This window comes from Macaca nemestrina, chromosome 3 (assembly GCF_043159975.1).
Source record: "Macaca nemestrina isolate mMacNem1 chromosome 3, mMacNem.hap1, whole genome shotgun sequence".
Lineage (NCBI taxonomy): Eukaryota > Metazoa > Chordata > Mammalia > Primates > Cercopithecidae > Macaca > Macaca nemestrina.
The window spans coordinates 1,192,475-1,217,195 of NC_092127.1; the positions used below are offsets into that span (position 1 = coordinate 1,192,475).

Below are 24,721 nucleotides of genomic sequence, written 5' to 3' on the forward strand. Positions count from 1 at the left end.
AGTAATGAAATCAATTATATGAACATCTATGCTATTTATGCCACATAGGTTAAGACACAGTGAAATAAATGATTGGAAAATATCCTTTGTGCATCATAGTTATTTGTTCTAGAGCATTCCTTTATTAGTTGACTGGGATTATCATTAAAAACACATACCACAGACTGGGCAGGGTGGTTTAAACAATGGACATTCTTGCGGCTCTGAAGGCTGGGAGTCCAAGATCCAGGCACCCCTGGCTTCGGTTTCCCCTGAGATGTTCCCCTGGGCTTGCAGATGGCCGCCTTTTCCCTGTGTCCTCACGGGGCATCTTCTCTCTGCGCACACTCATTTCTCGTGTCTCTCTTCTTATAAGGACACCAGTCCTGGCCGGGCGCGGGGGCTCCCGCCTGTAATCCCAGCACTTCGGGAGGCGGAGGCGGGCGGATCACGAAGTCAGGAGATCAGACCATCCTGGCTAACACGGTGAAACCCCGTCTCTACTAAAAATACAAAAACTAGCCGGGCGAGGTGGCGGCGCCTGTGGTCCCAGCTCCTCGGGAGGCTGAGGCAGGAGAATGGCGGGAACCCGGGGGGCGGAGCTTGCAGGGAGCCGAGATGGCGCCGCTCACTCCATCCTGGGCGGCAGAGCCAGACTCCGTCTCAAAACAAACAAACAAACAAAAAAACAAAATTCACATATAAGGCAGAATAAAAGCACAAAGAGAAAGAGCAAATCAAGTATCTGTTTAAAACATATAATGAGGCCAGGCGCGGTGGCTCACGCCTGTAATCCCAGCACTTGGGGAGGCCGAGGCGGGCAGATCACGAGGTCAGGAGATCGAGACCATCCTGGTTAACACGGTGAAACCCCGTCTCTACTAAAAATACAAAAAACTAGCCGGGCGAGGTGGCGGCGCCTGTGGTCCCAGCTACTCGGGAGGCTGAGGCAGGAGAATGGCGGGAACCCGGGGGCGGAGCTTGCAGGGAGCCGAGATGGCGCCGCTCCCTCCATCCTGGGCGGCAGAGCGAGACTCCGTCTCAAAAAAAAGAAAAAAAAAGGACACCAGTCCGATTGAATTATGGCTCCACCCTTGTGGACTCATTTAACATAATGACCTCCGTAAAGGCCTGTGTTCAAATGCACTCACATTGGGGATTCAGGCTCTAATGTATGAATCGTAGGGGATACAATTCAGTGCATAACAATCCCATAGGGCACACCTTCCTGAATCAGCACTGCAGAATCATCAGAACATTCTCTGGGGTACATGAGCTCTATGTAATGGCTTGTCTGATCATGCAAGGAACCAAACTCCAAGCCCTCAGAACAGGTAAAATAACATGCATAATTTAATCGCTGTGTGTATAAATGCCCTTAAATTACATTTACAAATGATTTCAGAAAAATACCTAGACATCGTGGGTCCAGGCTACATTTCCATGGGAATAACCAAACACAGATTCGGCCATAAAACACCCAGATGCCAAATAAATTACAACTCTAAACATCAAAATGCATTATTGAGTCCACAAGAAAGGGCCAGAAGGTCCCAAAAGGTCTCTATACCAGCCAGCTCGGAGTCCTGAGGAGAAGAAGGGGAAGTATTTCTGCTCATGGAGGGGCAGAAGTGGCTTCCGGGGTATTTTATCCTTGTAATCAAAGACTTTTGTCATATGCAAACATAAATATACGACATTAAGTAGAACCAACCTCCTAGTCAAACAATTACATAATTTGGCATATTGTGTTCTATTATGAAAAACATCTTTGATCTGTCTATAAAGTAGGTTAAATATAAAATCTAAAATATTTAACTATTGGAGTGAATCTTTTTATTTCAGTCGCCCAAATTATTCTATTTATTTCATTTATCCTATTGTCTGTATTATTAAAAAGTTCTAATTTTTGGCCAGGCACAGTGGCTCACGCCTATAATTCTAGCACTTTGGGAGGCCAAGGCGTGTGGATTGCCTGAGCTCAGGAGTTTGAGACTAGCCTGGGCAACATGGTAAAACCCTGTCTCTACCAAAATACAAAAAATTAGCTGGGCGTGGCGGTATGTGCCTGTAATCCCAGCTGCTTGGGAGGCTGAGCCGGGAGAATTCCTAGAACCCATGAGGCAGACATTGCAATGAGCCAAGACTGCGCCACTGCACTCCAGCCCGGGCAACAGGGGGAGACCCCATCTCTAAAAAAAAAAAAAAAAATTCTAATTTTTCAGACTCACCAAATTTCTCTGGAAATATAACATTAAAAAGAAAACTTCAAGGCAAGGAATAGTAGTTCAGGCTTGTAATCCCAGTGCCTTCAAAGACTCAGCCATGAGGATTGCTTGAGGCCAGGAATTTTGAGACAAGCCTGGGCAACATAGCAAAACCTCATCTCTAAAACAAACAAGCAAAATTCCCAGGTGTGTGATGCACACCTGTAGTCCTATAGCTACTTGGGCAGCTGGGGTGGGAAGATCACTTGAGCCCAGCACTTCAAGGTTGCAGTGAGCTATGATCACACTGCTCTCCAGACTGGGTGGCAAAGGAAGACCTCAGATCTGAAAAAAAAAAAAGTACAATTTTTTCTGGTTCATCAAACTTCATCAGAAATATAATATTAAAAAGAAAAGTCCAAACTTCCAGGGTTTGCTTCTGCAAGCAGTATTGTAAAAGAAATCCTCTGACTTTGGATTACTTCGTTATTCCTTCACCACAAATCAAGTAATCAATGCAGGAAGTAGATGGACCATAGTCATTGACTAAAAGCCAGATAAACACCCCAGTTGTGCAATGTAAAAAAAAAAAAAAAAAAGAAAAGAAAAAAAAAAAAAAAGGTGCGTTCTAGAAAGTCAAAGTTTTTAGAAGGCCAAACTTTGAATGGAATTAGACCAATGCTCTGATAGTAGAGAATACAAAATGCAGACACCATAACCATTAAAGTCAAAGTAAGCCAGGATTTATTTGCATTTTTTAATGGGCATGCAGAGGGAGGCAGGTGATATTACACTGTTTACATCAAACCACATGGGCTGAATGAGCTAAAAGAAACAGTGGGATTATCTGTGTGTCAGCATTCTAATCCCATCAGGCCTGTCAGCACTATAATTTCCAACCTATCACTTAGTTTAAAATACAGTAGGGGAGAGCCTCAATGTTTGTTTTGTTCTGATGAGCCAGATGACTCAGAGCAGACTTAGAAATGGAACGCTTCAGAAAATGAGAGAGTTTTGAAAATTATAGTGGTTTTGTTCACAGCTGTATATATTTATTTTTTCTGTAAAGCAGGTACACAGTGAATCATGTTTCCTGGGGCCCAAATTCCTCAAACAGTAATTTTCTTCTCTTCTCTGGTTGCCTGAAACCAGGAAGCTTTCAAGTTTGCCTAACTCAAGTGAAATAACTTTGTAAACTTTGTAACTTTGTAAACGAGATAATCTTGGTTAACTGTTACTGTTTGATTAAAATTTTTCAATGCAGCAAAAGACACATGCTTTGCAATATCCTTGTTTTCAGGCCCTTATATAACATTTCTTAATTATTTGTATTATTTAATATAAGAAATAATATTCCTTATATTATTTAATATAAATGTAATTATATATAATTAATATATATAATTATATAAGGACACGAACACAAGGACAAAACTAGGTACATGTGTAAATTACTTCAGAAAGCACCTGAGGGCCCTGGGATATAGATTTATTTTTCCATCAGAATGGCAAGGTAGATACTCTGAAACCCCTTTCTGGCATAAAACATATAGACACTGGATGATTACAATCATAAATTTTAAATGCATTGCTGAGTTTACAGAAAGGTAAGGGACATTCCTAAGGGCCTCCCACTCTGTTTCCCCCACCCCCAAAAGAGGAAGCTGATCCCAGAGTGGTAAATAAATACAGAGATTGGGGCTGTCCTGGATGCAAACGCCTTTGGCGGGAGCAGAGAGCTTTGATAGAAATGAGACACTGGAACTTAGCCCTGGCAGACAGGAGACTCTCAATCTCTGACTGCTGCATAAACTCAGGACAACTAATGGTGCCCTAACCTCAGTAACCGTTCATAGGCTGAAAATTGTCATTTAAATCAGGGGTCCCCGGCCCCTGGGCTGCTGACCAGTACCCTCTGTGGTCTGCTGGGAACTGGGCGCACAGCGGGAGGTGAGTGTGGGGCAATGGAGCATTACTGACCAGAGCTCGGGTCAGATCAGCCGCGGCATCAGATTCTCACAGGAGCGCGAACCCGGTTGTGAACTGTGCGTATGAGGGATCTGGGTTGCGGTCTCCTTATGAAAATCTAATTCATGCCCGATGATCTGAGGTGGGCCAGTTTCGCCCTGAAAACCGTCCCCCATTGAAAAGGTGTCTTCCACAAAACCGGTTCCTTTTGCCAGAATGGTTGGGGACCACTGCTCAAAATGGTGTGAACCCAGAAAACAGTTTGTCTTCGTACATTCCATGTGATTTCTAAAACTGAGATTAAGTTTTCCTCTGAAAATTGGCAGGCCTTTCCTCATATAGTCTGGGGTTTGAATTTACATTCTGTGCAGGATCAGGGAAATCTCCTGTAAACATTACCTTAAAGTGCTCCCAGGTGGGTAACCCCTCTTGGTTCCTGTCAGGAATAAAGGAATACCTTTATTGGATGCCATTCCTCACCCAGGCTCCTCAGAGTTCCTAGGAATTAAGTTTGGACAGACAAACTTAACAGAGTTTCTAGGAATTAAGTTTGGACAGACCGTTTATTATTTAACAGTAAAATAATAAAAATAATGATAATGATAATATATGAGGAACTACAGCCTATCAGACTTATAATACTAAATACAATGGAGATATCAGACACAGAATCTAAAATGCCTGTATATGAAAAAGTGATTGACATTTAAAATTCAATGAAAAGATTAAGGAGAAAATTAGATACAACTAACGAGGAATTAGTGATCCATAAAAACCTTTTGAGAAAAGTATACAGACCTACGTACAGGGAGGTAAATAGAGGAAAACAGAATAAAAATAAAATTGTCTAAATTGCTTCTAATTTAGATTCATCTAAGAAGTTCTCAAACTTATTGGTGTTAAGATTTATTTATTTTCTTAAAAAATTACTGAAGAGAATTCCAGTGCATTTAAAGACTAAAATAAGATTTTAACTTGTTACATGTAAAAATGAAATTCTATTAAAAAAAGTCATATACTTTAGGGTTGAGATTCAATATAATAATTTTCACTGTTTCATCAATATATCATCCAGTAAAATCATCTTTTATTTCATACATTACTGCTTGTGTGTACTGGTAAATAATGTAATGACTACTAGTGCAGTTTGGTATAAATATTTTGATCGGTGCTAAGTTGCAAAAAAACTTTCCTTTCCATTGCTTTTGCTTTGTGGAAATGTCAACATTTAACTCTGTTAAATAGAAAATAATAATAATAAAGAAAGAGTATTAGAAACAGTCAGAAAGAAAATAAATCACCTATTTAAAAAACAGACAAATTGACAGAATTTTGATAGCAAATAATATCCTATGCTAGAAGGCAGTAAAATATATACATACAGCTTATAACTTAGACATGTGTATTTATTCAAGTTATCTTTAAAAAACATAACTGCAAGAGGAAAATAAATTATCAGATAAATTAGAATTGAGAAAGTTGACTATAACAGAACTTATTGTAAAGCGACTTCCAAGTTTATATTCCAAGAAAAGAAAAATAAACTCAAAAGTGATACCTGAGATTCACAAAGGAATAGGCAAAGAAATTGGTAAACATGGGCAAACCTAAAAGAATATTTTCCACATATAATGTCAAAAATATTTAATTTACAGAATAAAATCTGTAAGTATGTAAAATCAGGATAAGAATAAAATATAAGCTTGAGGGCGTGATTAGAGCCAAAAGCATTCCAAAATGTGTACATTTTCAGGAGGAGGATGTATATAGGATAACAATAATTTTGGATTTTTGAAAGATACTTATAAAAACTTTCAAGCACATAAAACAACAGATTTTTGCTATGTGACTTTTAAATCAAGTTAAACTTAAAATGAAATCGAAGAAAAAATACAGAGAAGCGAAAAATGACATAGCAAACACGGCAAATAGAAGGAATTCCAAAAGATGGCAGCAAAAGTAAAAATGAAGACCACAGTCATTGCCAATGACCATCTAATTCACAGGATTCAAGTTATCTTCTGCGATTACATGTAACAAAAATATCAAAAATTTACTTATTTTCACAAGAAACGCACTAAGAAAAAAGAGAAAGACTGAAAATAAAATTATGGTGAAAGATGAACCACACAAATACTAACCAAAATAAAGCAAGGTAGCCCTATTAATATTGGATGAGTGTAGCATGAAGGTAGGTCATTAAATAATTAGGAAATTGCCCATTCAAAAGGAGGTTGTTACAGTTTTAAACTCATGTCTTATATCAGAACGTGTTGCTATGTAACAAACACCCAGAAGCTTTGTGACTTAAAACAATCACATACGTAGCTCACAATTCAGCTGGTGATTTTCAGCTTGTGTGACTAGAGGGACAAGGTCACCTGTCTCTTAGGAGCCAGCAGTCTGTCCATGGCCTCTTCACATAACGGTGTTAACAGGAATCCCAAGAGTAGCAAGAAATGGGAAAACCAAAACACTTGTGATTTTAAAGTTTCCACCATTCTCACTTTTCCTAATATCCCGCCTGTCAAAATGACACGGAAGGCTAAATTCAGGAGGTAGAGCAAGACTCCAAGTATCCAAGGGTGGAAGGACCTGCCACAGCATATCAGAAAGGCGCGAATTTAGGGAGGGGAAAATTGCATGGCCACTTTCATAATCAACCTCAATGCATTTAATAACTCAGCCTTAAAATAAAGAAAACACAAGGTCAAGAGATTGAGACCATCCTGGTCAACATGGTGAAACCCTGTCTCTACTAAAAACAGAAAAATTAACTGGGTGTGATGGCGCGTGCCTGTAATCCCAGCTACTCGGGAGGCTGAGGCAGGAGAACTGCTTGAACCCAGGAGGTGGACGTTGCAGTGAGCTGAGATTGCACCACTGCACTCCAGCCTGGGTGACAGAGTGAGACGCCGTCTCAAAAAAAATTTTTTTTAATTAAATAAATAAATAAATAAAGCAAATATTGGCAGAATCATAGTCAGAAAATTCTAAAATAAAATTAGAAGACATAAAACATCTCCTGATAAATAATATATTTATCACTCAAAAAATTATTAAACATATGTGTGATTTCAGAGACACGTTAATGAGCCTAACCTAACAGGCATATAAAACAGCTTGCACTACTCATGAGTACACTCATTCTAAAGTACACACAAAACATGTAAACATTTAACTTGTCATATTTTTGGAGTTTCACTTACATACAGTAAGTCATATACATTTTAAATGTACAGATTTTACTATGATAATTTTGTATGATAATTTTAGGGTTTTGTGAGATGTCCTTTATCACATAAAGAAATTTCCCTTTTATTCTTAATGTTCTGCATGGCATTTAAAACTTAAATACCTAGTAATTTTAGAAAATTTATTTTTCTGTATCTTTTGAAAAAATAATATGCTTTTTCCTTTATTATGTTAATATGGTGAAGAACCGATAGATTTTTGGTTGTTTAACCAATCTTAGATCCTGGAGTCTCACTTTGGACCGATTACTGGATTCTAGCTTCTCACATTTTTTTTTAAGACTTTTCAGTCTATATTCATGACAGATAGAATATTGTTTGTAATTTCCTTTCTAAGATCTTGGTCAGATTTTAATATCAATTATGTGGTGGTTTTATTAGGCAAGTTATGAATTTTTTCTTCCTTCACTATTTTCTGAGTTTGTAAGACTGATATTATTTCTTCACAAAATATTTGATAGAATTTACCAATGAGTCATTAATACCTTTTTAATATTATGAATCCAGTGTACACATCTATTTTTTTTTCTATATCTTGGTGAGTCTATTTCAGTAACTTGTGTCCTGAAAAAGTTTTTTTTCCATTTCATCCAACTAGTTGAATTAATTGGCATAAGGATTTTGGTATTTGAGGGGTATACAGTGACCTCCCTCCCTTCATCCTTCATACTCAAAATTTTTTTTTTCTTTATCAGTCTTGCTAAGTGTTCATCAGTTTTATCAATTCTTTCAAAGCATTAGATTTGTCTCTGCTGATTTTCTCCACTGTCAGTTTTTTTAAGTTATTTATTCCTACTTTCATTTTTATTGGATCCTTCTTCTACCTCCTGTGTTTAATTTGCTCTTAATTTCATAGCTTTTTAATCATAAGCTGAGATGATTATTTTAGACTTCTCTTCTAGTATTTGTTTCAAGATAATTTGATATAAAATGTTTTAATTTCCCTTGCTTTTCTTCTTTGACCTAAGTAATTCAGAAATTCGTTAATTTCAAAGTATTTGGGAATGTTTAGCTATTTCACTATTTTTGGTATCTATTTTCATACTGTTGTAGTAAGAGAATCAGAACAAAGGCTTTTTAGAGGATTTTGATCCTATAAAGGTTATTAAGGTTTGATTTATTGATCAACCTATCATCTACCTTGATTAAAGTTCCATGTGCCTTGAAAAATGTGTGTTCTGAAGTATCAGGGAAAACCCATCCCCGATACTCAGCGTGGGTTCTTTTCTATTTCCCTACATGTTGGCCGGTCTGAGAAATAAAGGGAAAGAGTACAAAAGAGAGAAATTTTAAAGCTGGGTGTCCGGGGTGACATGTTGGCAGGTTCCGTGATGCCCCCTGAGCCGTAAAACCAGCAAGTTTTCATTAGCAATTTTCAAAGGGGAGGGAGTGCATGAATAGGGTGGGGGTCACAGAGACCACATGCTTCAAAGGTGACAAAAGATCACAAGGCAGGAGGTCAGGGCGAAACTAGAATCACTAATGAACTTCCATGTCCCGCTGTGCACGCAGTGTCATTGATAGGAAGGTGTAAATGTCCACGAAATCTTCACAGTTTATGTTCTGCTGTCATGGCTTTGGCCGCTCCCTCCATTGGGGTCCCTGACTTCCCGCAACACTGAAGTTAGGGCGTAATGTTCTAGAAATATCAATTAGGTCAGTTTGATTGATAGGGTTGATTAAATCTTCTATATTATTACTTATTTTTTCTCTGTTTTTCTATCAATTGCTAAAAGAGAGGTATTAAAATCTCTATTTGCCTATTCCTCTCCTTACTTCTGCCAGTTTTGGCCTCACAAGTTTTTGAAACACTGTTATTAGATGCGTTTAAAATTATTTTTGCTTCCCATTTAATTGTACTTTACATGATCCTGCAACTTTTTATTTGTGGTTTGCTGATTGTGTTGGAGTCTGCCTTTTTGAAATAATAATACTGACACCCCCGTTTCCTTATGCTGAGTGCTTTGTTGGTCTCCAGGTTTCTTTTCATGCACATTCCATTTGTCTCTTTCTTAATATTTCAAGTGTGTTTCTTTAAACAGCATCTTGCTGTACAGTTTGTTTTCCAGTTAATCAATTCATGGACTAATTTTCATTTACAATAACAATTTCTTTTTACATGCTGTTCTCAGGGTATTTTAGTTAATGCACTAATATGTGTTGGTTTAAGGTTTTACCACCTTAGAAGATGTTTTCTTTTTGTCCCATTTATTTTTTGTTCTGCTTCCATTTTCTTGCCTTATTTTGGAAGATTCACATGTTTAATACTCTTTATTCTGTTGTATTTTAGTGATACTTCTTCATGTGCATCTATGTGTCTGTGTGATTTCAGTATATTTCAAAAAATTATAATGCAAGAGTTACAATAAAATTTCAACAACATCTCACAATAAAAATAGACAAGTAAAGAAAGTAGACAAGTTACAAAAAACACATACATTTGTGTATCACACATAAAAGAACCAATTTGTAACACATTTTTGGTTCATGTTGTATATTTTTCCTTATGAGTATACATATTTATGATAGAATAAATGTTTTGAAATTGAAAACAAGCACTTTCATTGTTAAAAGGCCTACTCCAGTCTCCTACGTACACTTCCCTGTCTGGAACATTCACTTACTTATAACTTCTTCATTTGCGTGTTCAAGCTGGCAAAGCTTATAATTTCTACTTATTTTTCTAAATGTTGCTTTTAATACCAGTAACTAGAAGTTAGGCAAAACTGCTTGTAAAATAGAAATATGTTAGCCACTGGCCCTGGGCAAGCTTTTAAAGTGTACAATACCGCTCTTGGAGGCAAAGAAAGGACTCCAGGCTGTTGTGACTATTGGAGGTTTTGCATGTCCCATGTCCTGTCCATCATTTGGCTGAGGTTTTCCACTAATGCAAATCATCAACATTATACTTAAAAAATTGTACTCAATTCAAATCCACCTTAAAATTAATTTTAAAGCAAAAAGCCACATTTAACAAGAAGACTTCAGTTATGTTCTATAATAACAAAACAATTCATTATCAGATTCCTGTAGTTAGCAATCTTCCTTCAGGTATTTAACTTAGGAATAAATTACTGGGACAGACACAGAAACAGCTACACAAGAATTCATCTGTTGTGCCAAATGAAACATACAAGTACTTGCAAGGATAAAGTCAGAAAACCCCAATCCTTTCATTTCTCCTTCAAAAAAATCATATCATAATTACGATTTAAAATGTTACTCTAAGAAGATCAATTGTTTTGAATGTTATTCTCTTTCAAAGTTGATTTATTTTAACAAAAACTGCTATATCATCATTGTTGCTTTTCATTTTCTGATGCACAGTGAAATGTCTATAATCCGAACTCAGACTTACTCACGTTCATTTCAAGTCATCTCTCAGCAAGCACACTCATATAAATTGCAATTTATCAATTAAAAATAAGAGGATTCGTTTGCTAATTTCAAGGAAATGGCAGTAAGTTGATGAAATGCACTCATATAAAATGAAACTAATGGCATCTATAACAAGGAAATGAATCTTTTGTCCTTCAATGATGTGCAACATATTCGTAAATATGCTTTCAATATATCAGGACCGAAGTTATTAGACAAGTGGCCTGAATACCACGCCAGGCATATTATAAAAATATCCCCATTAAGCCATAATTCTATTTGGCAGTTTCTGTCTTCATGAAAGATAATTTTATATGGGAAACATTTATATGATATACATATAAAATCAAAAATAACCAGTACCTGAAGTAATGTATAAATGATAAAAATGAGCAAGATAGATAAAGTGTCCAATGGCTGATATCAGTGTTGAATAATATTTTAGTCATTTACATTAAATTTTCACCACTTCAACTAATGAAATATGAAGTACAAGGAGAGCTTGTGATCATACCATAATACACCATACAGGCAAGTAGATGACCTTTCCAGTGAGAAGCCTCAGCATCAACATCAAACAGATTATCGTCCTGTTGACGATATACATTACATACCATAATTTATAGAGATGACTCTAGGAATTCATGAAGGGGTCTTGTCTACTTTTGGTTATGCTGAGTGTAAATGGCCTAATTTTCAATCTTCTCTTAAAGGTCACTTTCATAACTGATACTTTGTAAATTTTTAAATTTTCATTTTAGTTTTCTTTTCAGCTAAACTAACTTCCAATTCCTCCACTGTTTCAACTTGACGATCAGGGGGACGAGGCATAGGCATGGTCTTCTATCTTGTTCCCGAATCTCTGGAAAAGAAAGTTGGGAAGCTTGGAGATGGATCTTCTGTAGCCCATGTTCTAATATTTGTTCTTATATTATTATTTGTCATCAACCTGCACTGAAGCAAATAATTATTTTAACAAGAAGCCTCTTCATAATAGAGACTTCTTCAGCAGTGAGCCGTTTTCTCAAGGAAAGCCATTTCTCTGTCAGAGCAGCTCTTCCCCACAGCAGAGGTATTCAGCCTTCAAATGCACCAGGGGTCCAGATAATTGTACAAAGAGAACACCTTGCTTCATAGACTCATCACCTGCAAGTGGAAAAAGAGGGAGCTTTTTAGCAACGTAGCAAACTGCAGACTCTGCTAAAGGCAGCATGAAAAACAAGGTGCTTCTCGTAGCAATCAGAGAGCATGGCTCACGGAACAAAGGTGTTACACAGCTGAGGAGAGAATACGCAAAATGAAAGCACTCTGCCTGCTAAACACCCAAAGGATCATCTTCCTTCATTGGTTCTTTACAATTTCTATCAGCATGTTATCTGCAAACATAACAGAAATTAGGGGCAGTGTTTAGCAACCTAAGACATTCGAGTGGAAGCAGTAAGCAGATAACGCATGCAATCACATTATTTGGATTAATCTAAGGATTACTCTGCAAATACTGTTAGCTCAAATTTGTAAAGTAGTTCCAGAAATAAAGGCGTTTGTACCATTTGCAATATGTTCTGCATACAACATATTCTTTAATCCCTCATGTGTCAACTTGTCATGCATCTGGAATATTTGATTTCAAATAGCCTTATTCAAGGAACTGTAAATGCCCATCTTCCTGATGGAAATGCCAGCTCCTTAAGAAAAGGTTGGTGGAAAAACAAAACCCACCTCTTGACTTTATACCAAACGTGGAGGCCTAAATTTTCAGAAAAGTCCAGTCAGCACTTTGGTTTCCTGAACCGCTTTGTAAAACCCAAAGCAGTGCTGGAGAAGAAGGAGAGTGTGAGGCCACTGAACACAGAGCATTGTTCCAATTACAGAAACACCTGCACTGTGTGGCTTTATGCTGATCTGTTGTGAGCATTTTACACAGTGTTTAATAGTCCTTCAAATTCCTCTTTCTGCAAAATCCAAAATGGGCTGGGGGTGTTGCTGGCATGCTAGGGGCTTTAGGGGGCCTCTTGCTGGGGGTAATTTGATACTTTAGCCACGATGGAGAATGCTTGGCCTGGTAGAGTCTCAAATGCCACCCATAGACACACTAATTAACAGCCTCTGTGTATTGGCTTCTGGGGGAAAAAAAAAAAAAAGAGAGAGATTGTTTTCTTTTACTTAGTGAGAAACCATTGTTGGAAAAAGCAATGACTCAGCTTTTCAGCAGTGAAACTATTTACATGGGCAAAAAAGGCTGCAGCAGGCTTGTAAAAATCTTGCTGCAGATATATTTTTTTCTCTTTCCTTATGCAATTGTGGTTCAGGTAGAGCCATGCATTTTCAAACATCTTTTTGAACATCTATTGCTTAAAATAAATGTACTTTACTGCCAGAGGACTCAAGCAATAATTACCTTAATTATTTCTGTTTACACTTGGAGAAATGTGGCATCCGAAACTGCAATATGAGACTTGTTGGGCTTTAAATATTCCTTTTCTGTATGGTTAGTAAACACCAAAGGATGAATATAAAGTTTATCTGTATTTATGCGATGGTTTCAAAAACCACACTTCTAAAGTGCAGCTCCAGCAGTTTTTAAACCCTGCCAAGTATATTTTGAAAATCTCCTTTGGAGTAAAACATTAATGAGGTAGCATAGTTTGCTTTTCTAAAGACAAAACTACATTTGGAATCCTTTCCAGTATGATTCTGTGATTCCAAACCTCAAAGTAAGAAGAGCACACGAGTAGGGAAATGGCATGAAACGAATATGACTGAGACCATTCTGTTTACGTCACCGAGAAAAGATACACAGACTCTAAGCCCTTCTTATAGTTTGTTGGTGGAAGGCAAGTACCAGCCTGCATGCCTTCATGTTCTTAACTTCCTCAATAAAGAAATTATTCCAGCAAAGAAGTGGTGACTTCTTATTTTAATTCTAACTGCTTAATTTTTTCAGTGACTTCGGTTAAATTAGAATATTTTTCTTCAGCAATATTTAAATTCACTGAAAAACAGCTAAATTTAATAATCCGTCCTCAAGGATTTTTAGAAGTCACATAGCAGAAAGAAATAAAGGTATCTCTCATTATGGTAATAAACTACCCGTGTTAAAGCCACAAAATGCAAAGATGCTAACAATAACAACAATTGTACAAGAAAGTCAATCTACAGAGACCCCCAAAATTACTAAATATTACTTTCAAAACCCAATTAATAGTAAGCCTCATTTTAGCCATTGGCTGTACCATCAAAGTTGCCATGTATCTAAGAATAAAATTGCTTTTTGTGTCTCAATGCCTCATCTAAAACCAAAATACGTGCCCACTGATGATCAGGGAGTGCTGTGAGCCTGACTCTCCACATTACCACAGGCCCTGCTAGTGCTTGAGAAGTGATTATGTGAACTGGAGTTACTCCTGTCACACGCAAAGAATCAGAGTGAAGGGGTTTTGGTAAAAAGCAGGACACAAAGCACCCACTCCGGGAACTGTCTGGAAAGCCCAGCTACCAGAAGAGCAGTTAGAACCTTAAGACCAGTTTTGCCCGGAGGCTGCCCAAATGACTTGCCCTGACTCTAAGAATGTCCAGGTGAAACTGTACCTGCCACCATTCCTCACCCTGTGGGATTTGCCAGCTCCCGACAGTCTTCACTAGCACCAGTGAACTCACTTTGAAAACAATTCACATCACATTTCTCCTTCCCAAGAAAACTCCAACCTCTTCCTTTCTTCCTAGGGCATAAAAGACCACCGTGGGCTGTGCGTACACCCTGCACTGCAATTCTGTTTTTATATATATTCTCAAGGAAAACCTTTTGCTTAGAGATTCGTCACTGTCTTTTATTTCACTGCAACAGTGTGAAGGTGAAGTAGGCTCTCGGGTAACACCATTAGCCCTTACCGGCCATTCCAGTGAGTACATGAAAGTGCTGGTGCATGGGCTGGACTTTTAGCTGTGGTTGGGGGCTGCTAAAGTCTCCTGTGATTACAGTCAAGTACCAACTTTAGAACTTAACTAAAGGGTAATAGATTATTGCTCTAATATTGTTCAACTCACTGCTAGAAAAAGTTCGATCTTTAAAAGTTCAAGTGACTCTGGCACTTTGTATAAACTTTCAAGGGTGTATTCTGTAAAAAAGCTTTGAAATTACCAATTTATTTTCTCTCTTGATCATTTTTTTTCCCCACAACATAAAAAGAGGTGAAGTAGGAATTAAGAGTTGTACCTGAAACCAATGGGAATTAAATTTAGAGGTGTATTTGTGGTATTAGAATTCCTTGAATTCTACCCTCATTTAATTTGAAACAGCATTTGCTCTCTTGGTTTCCTATTGCTTCTTTTTTCCCCTATGCATTTAAAACTTCATTGGTTCTCAATTTAGCTCACCAAACAAAGGAATATATTAAGGTTAAACCTGTGTTCTTTACAATGACTGTAATTTTGTAGAAAGTGCCTTGTATAAAAAAGTTATTTTAAATAGTATTTGCTAGTGAGCTTTCTCTCATTTTTGTTCATTTATAGATGGAATTAAATATTGACTCAGAAGGGAAAAAAATGCTTGTCATACTTACAGCAAAACGAAAACACTTGGGGGTCTATGTAGAAACGTAGTGTCTGTGTGTTAGTCTGTTTCCACACTGCTGATAGAGACAGACCTGAGACTGGGCAATTTACAAAGGAAACAGGTTTCATGGAGAACTCACAGTTCCACACAGCTGGGGAAGCCTCACAATCATGGCAGAAGGCAAGAAGGAGCAAGTCACATCTTACGTGGATGGCAGCAGCCAAAGAGAGACAGAGCTTGTGCAGGGAAACTCCCCTTTTTAAAACCATCAGATCTCATGAGATTTAATCACTATCACGAGAACAGCACAGGAAAGACCTGTCCCCATGATTCAATCACCTCCCACCAGGCCCCTCCCACAACACATGGAAATTCAAGATGAGATTTGGGTGGGGACACAGACAAACCATATCAGTGTGCCATTTAAACAAAAGCTAGGGCAGGCATAGTGGCTCACACCTGTCATCCCAGCACTTTGGGAGGTCAAGGTGGGAGGATCACCTAAGATCAGGAGTTTGAGACCAGCCTGGCTAACATGGTGAAACACTATCTCTGTAAAAATACAAAAATTAGCCAGGCATGGTGGTGTGTGCCTGTAATCCCAGCTACTTGGGAGGCTGAGGTAGGAGAATCGCTTGAACCCAGGAGGCAGAGGTTACAGTGAGCAGATATCATGCCATTGCACTCCAGCCTGGGCAACAGAGCAAGACTCTGTCTCAAAAAAAAAAGAGAAACTAAAATGTTTGTTTCTTGCTGGGTACATCAGTCAATGAGGATTTGTCCTGGAAATGGCTGCAGGTGGAAACAGCTAGTGGCAAGCCAAGGACAGTATTGCACACACACTCGGTAAGCATTTAGGAAATGTTTGCTGATGACAATGACTAGCAGAAAGCACTTCCACTCAACGTATATTCAAAGTGATTTCTAATACTGCACAGGCCAAATCATTACTGCTGAATTACGCGATAGCAACAGTCCCACCTGTAGGCAGGCCTCAAAACCAACACAGTTTATTAGCCTCCAGGCCAATCACAGAAATTATCTTGTTTTGTTTTACAATGATTTAAAAATGTGTGTAAGCATTGCAGCTCTTTGAATGCCCCCTTTTTTTCTCTACAGAAGTCTTACTTTGTCTCTCTTCCTGACGTAGATCTTTAATTGACTGAAACTTTCTTTAGTTCAATTAAGTACAGACTTTTTTATTCTTTGACTTAAGATTTTTTGACTTTATACAGTGTGAAAGTAATAAACACTCAGTAGACACCACGCTTCAAGCGCCCATGCAACCATATTGTTTCTCACTTTCAGTACAGTATTGAAGACATTACATAAGATATTCAACACTTTATTATAAAATAAGCTTTGCGTTAGGTGATTTTGACCAGGAGAAGACTAATGTGAGTGTTCTGAGCACACTTAAGGTAGGCTAAGCCAAGCTATGATATTCGGTAGGTTAGGTGTATTAAATGCATTAAATGCATTTTTGACTTATGACAATTTCAAGGTATGATGGGTTCGTCAGGGCCATAACCATATTGTAAGTTGAGGAGCATCTGTACTGCATCATCCCAGGACTACTTTAATAGGACTTAATTTGTAAAGACACCAGAAATAGACCTAGAATGGCTTCAGAAAATCCTTTATCTGGAGAGTCAAGCTAAGACCAATTTCCTCACTACTACACTGGAAAGACAAACACTTAGTGAACTTGGAAGTTATCCATTCAAACATTCCGTAGCCTGGTTGGTATCTACACGTATCCATGCATGGACATGGTGTTGAAATCAGGCTCTACTTAGGAAATGCTGGTTTGGGAAAAAATGACTCAGGTATTCTGCCTTGTTGGTTATGATGATGTTTTCTTGAGAGTTTAACTCTATTATATTGTAGATGCTGGATCACAAGGTAAGTGGGCTGAGGGAATACTGACTTCCAATAAAAGCAGTGCTACAATTTCATTGTAACTTACATGACAACTGACCAGGCAGAAGCCAGTGAAAAAGGGGACTCTTTAATGATGCCAATCATCCAGGAAAACGGCGTGATTATAGGCACATGAGGGCCTGGAATGCATTTAAAATTGTTTCCAATTTATAAGGGTGATTTTAGGAAACTGAGAGGGCCACACAGAACCAGGAAGAAAAAATAAGAGTCATTCAGAAGAGAAGCAGCAGCACAAAGGAAAGTCAGGTTTGGTGAGATTAAATCTATCCTTCGAGATATGAAACTCTCATTCTACAAAACTAAAATATTGCATAATAATATTTTCTTTTCAATAGTACATTTAGCCATATAAATTGATTTGAAAACACAAACCTAGTCACTAAATGCCCAGGAACTGTTTGGTAGAGATTTGCAGGTAGAAAAGAAGCCGTCCGATTCACAGGGATGTGGGATCAGCTACACCTATTGTTCGCTTCCAAGGCAACTTGACATTCTTTCAGATTTGATCTAACCGGGTTAACCATGTGGGCTGGAAATAATGCTGACATGCATGCAACGCTTGCCGGTTGGACTGCTCTCGTAAGCTCCGTGTAAAATGGACTAAAGAAGCAGGGATTTTAGAAGAAACGCTTTGTGAGATTCCAATTTTGAAGTTATCGTCTCCGTACTGCGAGGAGTAACATAAATAAAAATCTGAAACTGGATGGCATAAGAGAAGGAAGTATGTTCCTTAGAAATACCATGCAGATTTTTGACTAGGTCCTAGGAGGACAGAGTCAGAAAAAGAAATTACTTTTTATATGCAATATATTTAGCTGAAGCCCTGGGGTGAAATGATAGGCTCATGATGAATAGATACTCTGGGACAACTCAGAGGTCCCTTGGCTTTAAAATTCCTGGATACTGTACTTAACCTTTAGAACTCTCCAAAAGCATACTGCACGCAAGTTGCTCCCTTGAAAATCCCCATTTTGAAAATAAAATCTAGAATTACAGAGCAAATTATGACCCAGTGCCTGTGTCCAAAACACATATATGTGGCCTTTGAAGAGTGGATACAGCTGGGGAAGGACTGCTGACAGAAAGTGGAGGTAGTGAACTGTGGGCTGCACTTGAACAAATGTTTTTCTTTCAAATTGGTGAATATACCCTTTAATACTGAGGTGTGTTAAAGCGACTTATTTCCTAATCCTTGCCTCATAGTTCCTGCTCACATATATTTCTTTTCTAAATGCAAATTTCTATTGCAGAAGTCCTTTTTGATTTATAACTTTGTTTTGCCAAATCGATGTATTTGTTCTCCAGTAGGATAGATGTTAGGTAAGTTTGAGCACTTGTGAGAAACACTGCAAAACTTCACTTATATTTGTTTTGAGCAAAGAAACGGCCTGTGACGAGGGCCAAAGATACTGAGGAAGTGAGAGAAACTAAATGAGCCTTTAGTCCAACCTCCTTCTTTCACAAGTGGGGAAATAGAGGTTCAGATATTTATTCCAACTCATTTAGCTTGGGAGTTTATGGAAGAGAACCTAAGCTCTTTTCACTCTGTCTGGTTCCACTACTAGGAAATCTACTTACGGTTTACCTGGGTTGTTTTTGTGATTGTTTAACTGGGAAGAACAATTATAATCAAACCATTATTGTTGACCTATCCTAAAGGTGACATGGTTTTCTTGACTTTTTCAAATCTTAAATTAAAGCACACATTATTAAGAGTTCGTAAATTATAGAAATCTCAATTCTCAAGCATCCTGGATTATCCACTGTGGTGTGAGACTCCAAATTGGGGGCATATAAATGGTGGTAACATTTTATGTTCCGGCAGCTTTTCATGTGTCAACTGAGACAAATGAAATGTAAATAAAACATTTTTAAAAAACAAGTAAACAGAAAACAACGTTAAGTGTCCATCCGTGGACGAATGGATAAACAAAATGTAATGTATACAATGGATATTATCCCGCCTTGAAAAGGAGTAAATTCTGATGCACTACAACATGGGTGAGGCTTGAAGACATTGTGCTAAGTGGAATAAGCCAGTTATAAAAAGGCAAACACTGTGTTTCCACTTTCTTTTTCTTTCTATCTTTTTTTTTTTTTTTTTTTTTTTTTTGAGACAGAGTCTCTCTCTGTCACCCAGGCTGGAGTGCAATGGCATGATCTTGGCTCACTGCAACTTCCATCTCCCAGGTACAAGTGATTCTCCTGCCCCAGCCTCCTGAGTAACTGGGATTACAGGCACACACCACCAGGCCCAGCTATTTTTTTGTATTTTTAGTAAAGACAGGGTTTCACCATGTTTTCCAGACTGGTCTCAAACTCCTGACCTCAGGTGATCTGCCCTCCTTGGTCTCCCAAAGTGCTGGGATTATACGTGTGAGCCATCGCACCCAGTCTGTTTTCAATTTTATATGAGGTGCCTAGAGTATTCATATTCATCTACAGAAACTAGAATAGTGGTTGTCAGGGGCTGTGGGGAGAGGATACTAGGCAGCTGCTTAATGCGTATAGAATTTAATGCATACAGAATTTTAGTTTTGCAAAAAGAAAAGAGCTCTGGAGATTAGTTGCCCAATAAGAATGTACTTAACACTACTGAAATGTGCATGTGAAGATGGGTGAGATGGTAAACTTTAGGTTATGGGAGCTTGATCGCAAGTTAAAAAGAAAACAAAAAACAAGCATAAAAATAAACAGCAGCAACAGCAACAACAAAAAATAAACAAAATAACTCCAAGGGAAAATTCAAGTCTGATTGTGAGAAGTGAAAGGACAAGTTTCTTTGATTTTTCTTGCTTTGGTTTTTAAAGAAATAGTAGGAACAAAGCTGTCAGTTTGAAAAAAAAAAGAAAAAAGAAAAAAAAAAGAGAGGGAAACCAAAGCTGATGATAGTGATTATTTATTTATAATTAAGGCAGAATTACAATTTTAACATGTGAAGAGTCAGCACAGCACAGAGGGTAAAACCTGAAGTTTGCTCAAACTGTGTTTCAGTCCCAGCTCAGCTATCTAATGGCTGTGTGACCTCAAACACGTGATCTACAAAGTGCCTCAGGCTCCTCACGTTAACATGGAGATAATCATACTATTTATTTGAGAAGGTTGTTTCAAGGGTGCAAAAAAATTAAGACACCTAATGCACACAGAAGAACTTAAAATCTGGCATCTAATAAATTCCATATAGTAATGTTACATTTAGAAATCCAAAATAAAAATGAAAAAATATTATTGGTTAAATTCTTTATAGTACATAATCTACATTGTATACTATTAGTAGAAATCATAATGATCAAAATAACCCTTTTATTTGGTTGCAGAAATATTTTACATTCTTCCAAGATGATTTTATTCCAACCTGTCATTTACAATCTCTCTTAATATAAAATTTCAACAGAGAATTCCAAAGTTTTTGCATTTCTTTTTTTAATGACAATACTGAACAATGTTTCACGTTGAAAGAAAAAGAAGGAACGAAATATGGAATTCATTTTTTTATCAGGAATACTGGCTGAGGAAGAACAACTACATTTCTGTTCTTAGGTACTGAATGCTGAAATCACAGCGATGATTGAATGATTCATGGCTTAGCTGTGTTCACATATTTTTTTTCTGCTTTAGAATCTGCCATCAACTAGTGGTTTAGATTTGATACTGATGATACCGCATAAAAGAGTCCATCAGGATGAATAGCAAGTGACATGGATAAGAGTATCACATGATACATGTAAGATGCCTTCACCGTTAGAGTCTACAATGTATTTGGAACAATGCATTACAGATGTGTCTTCACCAATATGTAAGAAACTAGGGAAAAATTAATTATTCATTAAATTTAACTCAATCATTCGTATAATCAATGTTAATACAAAGAAGATATAATAACAAGAAAAGGAAAAATTTCCCAGGAAATCATGTGAAATATTCTTCACACAAGATGAAATAAATGTTAGGGAAGCCATGGTAAAATTGTTGAGATAAAGGTGAAACAACCAGATAAACAATCAATCAAACTTCCAGGAGAGTTTATCATTAAGATCTTAGAATGAGGCATATGTTGAGACTATTATTGCACCCCTAATTAATGTCAAAATTTTTATTGGCTACTGTTTCAACATACAATTTTATATCTCTGACCTATTTTGCAAAGTAAGGACCTTAAAATATTGCAGATCATTGCATTCATCATATGTGATCTCTACTTCTGAACCAAACCAAACAACAACAAAAAAATAAAAACACTTGCAACATCAAAAAGCTGCTTTAAGTGAATTGTCACTAAAATTCCCTTCAGGGTAACAAAATGCCTTAGGAAAGATATTATTAGACTCCAATGTCAAAGAGGCTATGAAAACCAAATGTCTCTCTGAACAAAAGGTCCATTCTACCCCAAGTTCATCATCTGCACACAGAAAAAGACAAGGATAAGAAGAATATGTACACATTTGTGTATACATTTTACAAACCACAAAAACACTATGAAATGAAAATAGGGAGCCATATGACAGTTAAAAAATAGATGCCCAACGAAATTTTATTAGCTGAAATTGTGCATGAGAACTTAACATTATGTTGTGATGCTCTTTACTTATTTAGCTTAATATTTAAAGAGTGTGTTAGTCTGTTTTCATGCTGCTGATAAAGACATACTTCAGGCTGGGCAATTTACAAAGGAAAGAGGTTTCATGGAGAACTCACAGTTCCATGTGCCTGGGGAAGCCTCACAATCTTGGCAGAAGGCAAGAAGGAGCAAGTCACATCTTAACGTGGATGGCAGCAGGCAAAGAGAGAGCTTGTGCAAGGAAACTCCCATTTTTAAAACCATCATGCCTGTAATCCCAGCACTTTGGGGGGCCCATGCGGGCAGATCACAAAGTCAGGAGATCGAGACCATCCTGGCTAACATGGTGAAACCCCATCTCTACTAAAAATACAAAAAATTAGCTGGGTGTGGTGGTAGGTGCCTGTAGTCCCAGCTACTTGGGAGGCTGAGGCAGGAGAATGGTGTGAACCTGGGAGGTGGAGCTTCAGTGAGCCGAGATCACGCCACTGCACTCCAGCCTGGGCAGCAGCGCGAGACTCCGTCTCAAAACAAAGAAACAAACAAAACCATCAGATCTCAAGAGACCCATTCACTATGATGAGAACAGCACAGGAAAGACCTGCCCCCATGATTCAATCATCTCCCATCAGGTCCCTCTCACAACATGTGGAAATTATGGAAGCTACAAGATGAGATCTGGGTGGGCCACAGAGCCAAACCATATCAAAGAGGGAGAGGTAGTTTTGAGATCTACCCTAGTTCTAACTATTCCTACAACATGCTGCACAATTTTTTTCTTTTTAACAAATTTGGAAAAGCTTTGACTAATTAATAAACGATGTGGTTCACACAGTGTATTTCTTGTATACGTTTGAAGCAATCCTGGTCAACTAAACAAAATAGCTAACCTCCTAAGAAAGTGAGAACTACAGTTCATATCATGAAAATATATTTGAAAGACATAATTTAGAAGGTTTCTTCAAAATATTTTTTGCTGTAACCATGGTAAGAATTTCTTCACACACAGAATTTCTGTAGGTTTCAAAAAATACAAAGATAAGAAATCTAAAAATTGAACTTTGTACTAACACTCATAAATATTTTAGATATTATTTTTCAACAAAACAGACAACTAAGAATTCTTGAGAGTGATTAATCATCTACTTATGCCTAATTATTTTGTGTATACACCAAATGTTTATAAACATGACATAACCTGAATTTTCTTCAATTTCTATATTTTTAAAGCTTTGTTGACCTCAAAATTCATTATTTAAAATTACCTTTCCATGAATTTACTTCCTTTTAAAACCTTTTTTATTGGCTAATCTTGGTAGAATAAACCAAATGTTGACTGTCTATATGACCCATGGTAAACTAACTGCTATATAACAGAAGTTTCCAGAATTTATAATGGTTCAAACACAATAAAAGTTGACGTCTTACTCAGGTAACATTAGTTAGTAGTTGGATACATCAGTGGGTGATCCATCTCCTCACAGTCATTTAGGGATTTATGTTCATAAATATTTGTCATCTACCATGTGTGGCTTCTAAAGTCAACCTAGGGATTATCTCCATTGCAGCTTGCCATAAAGGGTGAAGGACATGAAGTCACATCGTGCAGTTTAAGGACTAGACCCAGATGGCACTTCTTCTGATCATTCTTTTGGTTTGACCTTGGTTACATGACCACATCTATTTTCAAAGCAGACTTGAAAATAAGTGGAGCTGTGTCCCTGAAAATAGGAGTTAACATCTCCTACAATAGGTAGCACAATTCACTGTGTTCATGAGCTCTTAGAAGGCAGGAATCTTCCTAAAATTATAGACCACCTGATTGGGAGGAGAATAATGGCTTTAACTGTTCTTTATCCATTACAGATGCATATAACTGATTGATATTTATGAAGCCAAGTTGTATCAATTTGAGAAACTTTCAAAATGACTGACTTTTATCATAACACATAGTGAAAAGCAATGCCTTTTGAGGACGTTGGGTAAAATAAACACTGGGCCTTCTACTGACCTCAGATAGGAGCCGATCATAGTAGGAAACCTTCATATAAATCAAGGACGTCTTCATACACCTCCAGAGTTCCGAATGACAGCAGCTTGGAATTGCCAAGCTCCACTCTTGGTTGGACAACTTGTCTAGTCTTCCGGGTGTGGCCGCGCATCCGTAGATGGGTGAGTTGTGACATGCGGAAGAGCTTTGAGGAAAGCATCGTGACTGACATCCGCTGCCGGAAGTCCCTGCTGCTGAGCAGTACGGCGCCTCCTACAGGCGATAGGGAGCTCTCAGGCTACCAAGCGGGATCTAAGGGGAACTTTCAACTTGCTCCAAAACTTGACAGTGTAGACAATGCTAAATAATAAGCGGGGTACAATAACCTGGTTCCCAACTCCGGTACATGCTGCACGTTGCCTCCAGGCCAATCTGGAAACACGTCTTCAATCCTGCCGTGCTCTTGCTCAAGACTGCGGGGATTCCTCATTTATCCCAGATTCCTTGGTGGTGTTTTTGAAGACCTTTACAATTGTGAGCTAACCTACCCGATAAATGTATCCCCAACTACCTACCTGTTAAAAACATTCACTGCAGCTAATCTCACTCACCAGCCCTCAAATATGATGTATATATTTTTTCACTCATACCATGAACATTTGACCATTTTTTTCTTTGCCTAGATAATATCTTGATTTTCTTTCAAGATGAATCAAGTCTGAATTTCTCTATAACAAGCAGAATTCAGAATAAGTTCTAGCCTCCTTTTATATCCTGTAGCCGTTATCACCTAAACCACCCATTTTTCTCCTGGTTTATTAGCACTTGAACTGTTTGCAATATGTTTCTTTTCCTTATGCTCCTTCACTGCGGCAACTGAATTTTTAAAAC

The 24,721-nt window shown here is 37.7% G+C and overlaps 1 long non-coding RNA gene across 1 annotated transcript in view; it reads right to left on the reverse strand.

The window, feature by feature from the left end:
- Nucleotides 1–2,806: 2,806 nt before the first annotated feature.
- Nucleotides 2,807–24,721, reverse strand: part of LOC105466526 (uncharacterized) — a 28,711-nt gene continuing 6,796 nt past the window's right edge. The window contains exons 2-3 of the long non-coding RNA XR_978235.2: nt 11,401–11,932; nt 2,807–4,652 (exon numbers count right to left, since the gene is read on the reverse strand). This is a non-coding gene — a long non-coding RNA (uncharacterized lncRNA). The remainder of the gene's footprint in view (nt 4,653–11,400; nt 11,933–24,721) is intronic.